The sequence below is a fragment of the Aethalodelphis obliquidens genome, unplaced genomic scaffold, assembly GCF_003676395.1.
Source record: "Aethalodelphis obliquidens isolate GAN/ISIS:26980383/991018 unplaced genomic scaffold, ASM367639v1 scaffold59, whole genome shotgun sequence".
NCBI lineage: Eukaryota > Metazoa > Chordata > Mammalia > Artiodactyla > Delphinidae > Aethalodelphis > Aethalodelphis obliquidens.
In genome coordinates this window covers 9,673,907-9,679,906 of record NW_020838003.1, presented here as the reverse complement: position 1 = coordinate 9,679,906, position 6,000 = coordinate 9,673,907, and positions in this window count along the sequence as shown.

Sequence of the window (6,000 nt, the reverse complement as noted above, 5' to 3'; positions counted from 1 at the left end):
GCCACATCTTCTTTATCCATTCATCTGTCAATGGACACTTAGGTTGCTTCCACGACCTGGCTATTGTAAATAGAACTGCAATGAACATTGGGGTGCATGACTCTTTTTGAATCACGGTTTTCTCAGGGTATATGACCAGTAGTGGGATTGCTGGGTCGTATGGTAGTTCTATTTTTAGTTTTTTGAGGAACCTCCATACTGTTCTCCATAGTGGCTGTATCAATATACATTCCCACCAACTGTGTAGGAGGTTTCCCTTTTCTCCACACCCTCTCCAGCATTTATTGTTTGTAGATTTTTTGATGATGGCCATTCTGACTGGTGTGAGGTGATACCTTATGGTAGTTTTGATTTGCATTTCTCTAATAACTAGTGATATTGAGCATCTTTTCATGTGCCTGTTGGCCATCTGTATGTCTTCTTTGGAGAAAGGTCTATTGAGGTCTTCTGCCCATTTTTTGATTGGGTTGTTTGTTTTTTCGATATTGAGTTGTATGAGCTGTTTGTATATTTTGGAGATTAATCCCTGTTGGTCACATCGTTTGCAGCTATTCCCCCAAGTTTTGTGTTTGAGAAAAAGGGAGGGATGATTGCTGGGAATAAAGAGATGAAAGATAATTATGAGGTGATTTTATGGAAATTAAATCTGAGGATTAAAAAAAAATAAAACATAAAATGATGTAACAAATATCCATATATCTATTACACAGAATTAATATGTTAATAAACTGTCATATTTGATCTTTTAAAATATAAAATAAAAAGGTACAGACAGAGCACTTAGGATTTTCTCTTAACAATATGGCAGAGCTCATCCTGCCTGCTCTCAGTGCTTGGCTGAATCACTAGACACACAGCAGCCCATCTTTGACACCAAAAACACCAAAAGGGTAAATGTGGACCGGACAGCATTGAATGAGCAGGGTGATGAAATAAAGTGTTGAAAGTAAAACACGTCTTCCCTGTATGTGGACATTTTCCGTAATGGAGTCAGGAAGATACAAATTGAAATCTAGACAGTGCAACTGCAGAGAACAAACCCTTGGGGAAAATACCTCTTTTTATAATACAGCCAGTAGCATTTAAAAACTCTTCTGAATCTGCGGACGTTGAATGGCTTGTGTAAAGGGGTTTGGAATTCATGGTGAATTCATAATTAACTCATCATTTCCCAAACGAGTTTTTCCTCCTCATTTCCTGTTTCAGTAAACTTACTGGCAAATCACATGAGTCAGAGACCTGGAAACCTCCCTAGAATTGTCTTTATCTGGCACACCCAATTGCTTTAGCCTTCTAAAAAATTGTTCAGATCCATTCCTTCCTCTTTTTCCTTAACTCTTTTATTTATTTATTTATTTATTTATTTATTTAGGCTACTCAGGTCTTAGTTGCAGCACGTGGGATCTTCGTTGTGGCATGCAGGATCTTTAGTTGTGGCATGCGGTATCTTTTAGTTGGAGCATGCAGGCTTCTTAGTTGCGACCTGCATGCGGGATCTAGTTCCCCCACCAGGGATTGAACCCAGGTCCCCTGCATTGGGAGCATGGAGTCTTACCCCCTGGACCACCAGGGAAGTCCCCATCCCTTCCTCTTTATGCTTGCTTCTCCAGATCTTATTGGAATCTCATCAGTTTTGAGCTGGACTGTTACGGAAGTCTCCTAACTGGTCTTGATACCTTTAACCTTGTTTCCCCTACAATCTGCCTCACCCCACCTCAGAAGCAAGATTCACACCACCACAAGTGAAGTCTTCCTAAGTGGCAAATCTGGCGTATCATTCTTAAAAAGGAAAAATTCTTAGCAGTTCCCCACTGCTCAATAAATGCAATAAATAATAATTCAATAAATAAATTCAAGGTACTCCATGAGCACTAAGCTCTGCACATCCTGGCCTCTGGCCTTCAGCTTCACGCAGCACCCCACTGGGCTTCATACTTCAGGGTCCAGTGATGCTCGACTGATTGCATACACCCACACCAAATATTTCACACTTCCATGACTTTGGTCATGCCTCTGGTCATGCCTCTTCCTTTTCTTGAACAATATCAGTCCTTGCTTCTACTCCTTCAGTTGGCAAATTCCCACTCATACTTCGAGACTCGACCTTAGTGTCTTCTCCTTGAGAAAATCTACAATTTCTTCCAGCAGGGCTGAATATCTGTTTTCATGTCTGCCCCTTATACTCTGGTATAAACTCCCAATCCTTTAAACTCTGCATCCCAGCATCAAACACAGTACCCACACTTAATATATGCTTCTAAATGTTTGTTGAGTGCCAGCTCAGTGCAGCTGGGAAAGAGGTTGAATTCAGAACATCAGGTGGGTGACAAGACCTAGCAGTATGTGGACTACGGCTTGCTGGATAGAGCATCAGTGGGATGAGCTGGGGCATCTCCAGCATAGGTGTGTCACCTGCAGTGGTCTCCTCTCTAAGAATGAGGCAGAAGACTGGGCACCAAGTATGTTTTTAGTCTTTGCCGAATCTCTGCGAGCCTCTTGGGCTCACATAGGCTAAATTACTGGAGTTGGGAGAGATAGTGGGAACTTCATGTCATTGGATGAGTGGAAGGGAAAGGTGGAGGTCGTGGATGGAACAGGAGGCTGCTGAGCACTTCAGGAGTGCACAAGAACAGTAGCACATTTTGCTTGGAAGGGACCAATGTGGAGCCCTTTTCTTCCTCCTTCTCTTCATCTTCTTCCTCTTCCTTTCCCACTCTTCTCTTTCCTTTTCATTTCTCTTTTTTCATCTTCCTCTGCCTCTTTCCTTTAGTTTTGGCAACATATTATGTTTTATGTCCCAAATAACCATTTACTAGTAGTGGTATAGAGAAAAAAGGTAGAGAAAAATCTGTAGAAGTGCAAAATAAATTTGGGCTTAAAGGAGGGTTGAAGTTAAAGAGATGACAAGTAAAGTGGTTCTTTCATTAAGTTGTGCATCACGAGATTTAAAATCAGTTGTAAATCAAGCACTTGCATTATGTGAGACATATTGCCTTGGTGCATAAATCTGGTCACATTATTGCTGCTAAAATAGAGCACAAGTCCAAGATGCTGGGTTATGAACCCAAATAGGAAAATACATAGTGTTAGGTGATATGGCATAATGCTTAATCTCCCTCTTATGCATGATTGACACAATCACACATAAGATATTGAGTTTCTTTGGTCGTTTGTGGATCAGAATTTGCATAAAAAATTTATGACTTCTCGCGAATAGTTAGCGAAGCTAAAGACTAATACTAAACTTCAGGGCATTTGCATCATAGGTAAAACCACCAGCGCTAGAATTAAACCACAGCAGAATTTTCATGCTGTTGAATTTATGGTGTTTTTGCTTGAAGGAGTTGTTTTCTGTATTTAGTTTAAAATATATCCACAGACCAGGGCATCATTTCAGCCTCTCTACTCATGGTTTCTCACAACATGTGCCTTTGACTTGCATTAGAAAAACCTGGGTGCTTGCTTTGGTCCAGATTCTTGCGCCTCCCCACTTAGATCTACAAGATCAGAATACCAGAAAGGGGGTGCTGGGGTTCTGCAGTTTGCCTTAAAGCCACCAAGGCCCATTTTCTGCAGCACGCCCAAATAGAGCCTGCTGATTGTGTGTTATGAAAGTGATGCTTGGTGTCCAACTAGCATGGACTGAAGTGATGAAACATCATGTCAGCTCTAAATCAGGTTGGCTGGAAGATGTGGTTTGTTGTCAGAAATTATTGGAGTCAGAATTGTAGATAATATCATTTGTGTCACACAGATGACAAATCCGGTGACCTAGTGATGGGCAAGGGCTCCTGGGTGGCTGTGGGAAACCCTTCCCTACTGAGATGACAAAGCAGTGGCTTGAACAGTTTCCATGACCCTGGAAGGGCCCCTGCCAGAGGGTCTTAACCACAATAGTATCTGGCTGCCTGACTCATGCATGGGAGGTTTTTTTCCAGAGTGTAATCCTGACCTTGAACAAAACCACACAGGGTAGCAGTCTGTTTTGTAGGCTGTGAATTATATCCAAGCCACAGCCAAATCTATCTGCTGCTCTGTGCATCTCCTGAGCCTTCAGCTAGCCAGCCCTTCTGCCACTGCAGGGAAGCAGGTCTGCAGTAAAGCTTCCAGACCAGATGCATGAACAGCTGGTCTGCCATATCTTAGTGCATGGAACAGAAAGTCATATCATGATCCCTCTTCATGGCATTCAACCCATTTGATGGTATCCCAGAAGTATTTAAACATATTTTCATTCTCTGATCCACTCCCTCTTCTGATAACCAAGAACATCACTATATCTTTCTGCCCCATCAATGTAATTCCTAATAAAGTATGTCATTGAAAATGCACCCCCTATTTGATTTATTAGAAGCATTGCTGTCTGTGATGTACTCACATGATGTCTTTGAAAAGGATATTGGATTTGTTCCAAGAAATTGTCAGGTTACTCTAGCATTGGGGAGTGTGTGAACATTCAGAACTAATTCTAAAAGTGGTTGTTTCCCTATTGTACACCCCACCAGATTCATAGCTGGATCGCTTGTTTGGGCTCTGGGTGTTCCTGTCTGGCTACAAAGTAACACGTTTGTAGTGCCCTCGAGGACTTGAACATGCCGCCATTCTGACCTCACAGAACCCAGCAGCTCTGCTCCTGCACTTGTCTAGGTTAGAACCTTCCTGCAGACTCAAGATTGTCATGCTTGTTAACACACTTTTGTAGGCTCCAGCAGGGCTGCCCATGCTTAGCTGGGAGGGAGGATAAAGTAAGGCAGAGAGCAAAGGCCTCTGATAGTCTTGCCTATTTGTTCCTGGCTTCTTGCTTTTATCTCTGACCTTCCAGACTCTGGACCTCATCTGTCTTGAGCTATGGTACCTACCAGTGCCTCTCAGCTTTAGCTGACCTCTCTGGGATGCACCCCTTGTAAGACTGATTGTTTCAGCCTCATTCACTTGCCCTGAAACTCTTACTGATAGTATCTGTCAGATCCCCACCTGGCAAAGCAGGCCTCTAGTACTGACCCCTCTTGGCTGTCTGGATCCTCTTTCCACCGGAACCTAGAACTTATCCACACCTTGACTTAAGCTCTATATGGGTGGGCATTATGTTGATTTGCTCTTTATTTCCTGTAGGAGTTACTCAATTAATGCTGACCAAATGTTGAATGAGGCTGTGTAAAGACTTTCACATTTTAAAAAGTGAGTATAAATTATAAGATTGGCAACCTAGAAGGAAAATTATTTGAATAAAGAACACGAAAGCTGTGATTCTCTTTCTTCTGTTCACGGTAATTCCTGTGGTCCCCTCTGTTATCAAGAGATATTTCCCATATTTGTTTCAGCTCTTAGGAATAACAGGTAAAAATTGATTTGCTGTTCCAAGATACTGACCTAATAGGATTTCCTCCCTGTAATATGAAGTGTTCATAGAAGAAGGGCAAACAACCTCTCCAAATCAGGGACTTAAACTGAACAGTTCTGGAGCCTAAAATTTACAAAAGGCCACTGTAATTACTACTCCTGACTCTGAAACAAATACTTTTCTTCTCCTCCATCCCTCCCCCTGCTTAAACTCACATGTCATATGAGCCAACTTTTCCACCAGCAATTCTTGATACGTAGTGTTGAACCAGAATAGAGTCAATAAATTCATATTTTTTCTCAATTCTTACTTGCTGTAAAATAGTAAGAAGTCACTTATAATCTTACTGCCTTACTTAAATCAACTGCTTGCCTCTATGTTCCCTCAAATTGGAGTATTAGAGTCTTGTCTGAATTAAAGCCCAGGCCGAACCAGCATGGTGCCAATTCATCTTCCTATTTATTTATTTTTTAATCTCTGACTTGGCTATCCTTCTTGGTGGTCATTGCAGCTTGTCAAATGAACTCCTGGGGCTGATATCACTATGAAAAATTTGCATAGATTGTTCTCTTAGAAAATTTTATTTTTCCTAAATAGTAGGAACTAGATAAACACACAGATCCTTAAGACAAAGCCAAACTCTGGATAAGAACATATGT